A 1,212-nucleotide genomic window follows, 5' to 3' on the forward strand; every position below is an offset into this window, starting at 1 on the left:
AGAGGAATTTGCTTTTTCACATTTCACCCTGAATCTTTTTATATACATGAATATTTCAAATTTAGATACTTGTGCCCACGAAGATTTACTGTTTGTCAAAATTTAAAGAAATTATTTACAGAAATTCTAGATTGACCTAAATATTAGGTAATGATAATTATCTTGTTGATCTAGTGTTATTTCACTTAAAGCTTTTGATTTGAGGTTGATGTCTAAGCTGTATTAAAATATGAAAATATTGGCTTTTTAGTAATATTATGCAGAAGGACCAATCATTGCTGTGACGTCTCACTTTGTGCTCAACCAACACAAAAACTTTTCCTCTAATGTTTAAGAATAATTGCCTTTTTTTTTCATAAAACTTGGTTACTTATATACTGTCTGTATTTACTTCCTATACAGTTGCTTCTGCTTTAGCAAAATAATAGGGTTGTATTATAGTATGGATTGTAGTATGGGGAACATGCAGTTCTTGAACTGATAAACATGTAGTTCTTTTATGTCTAATTACTGAATGTCAAGATATTCATATTCATTAAAGTGTTGCTAGCAACATTACAATCACCATCTATGATTATTGTGTAATAATTTGCCAATGCCAGGAAGTTAACCATACATGCAGATACTTTCACAATGATAATGATAAAACATTCTTTGCAAGTTTATCTCCCAGGTGTAGGCACTGTGATAACAAACCAGTTTCACCAATTACTCATAATAAGCGTAAATAACCAAGCCATTAGTTGTGTTTTTCCAAGAGTTGTGAAAGGTAATCACAGCAATTGAGGATAATGTGTGGGGGTAGTGAAGAATGAGGTTAGTAGACTCGGAAATTCCTCTAATAAAGAAGACCCTCAACATTCTACTTTTTGATTTAGCAATTTACCAATCTTTACTGCTTTTGTGCATAATGAGATTATAATGGACAATAACACAGTGATGTGCACGCAGATGAAAGGAAATATGAAAAGAAATTGAACGTAGGGATTTGAATTCGTCAAGAGATCATCGTCAGACAAAGCAAAAAACAAAAGGAAGCCTTACGTTTGAATTTTTAAATTCAGTTTCTCTTCCTATCGTGGCTGTAATTCCTTTCATTAGACTACAAAATGCAGATAGTGAATGTGATTCTCAAAGCTGTACTTGTCTTTTGGAATATATCAACCAGACGTTGCCAACTTCATTCTATTTTAAGAATACAAGTAATTACTA

This window comes from Penaeus monodon, chromosome 15 (genome assembly GCF_015228065.2).
Source record: "Penaeus monodon isolate SGIC_2016 chromosome 15, NSTDA_Pmon_1, whole genome shotgun sequence".
NCBI lineage: Eukaryota > Metazoa > Arthropoda > Malacostraca > Decapoda > Penaeidae > Penaeus > Penaeus monodon.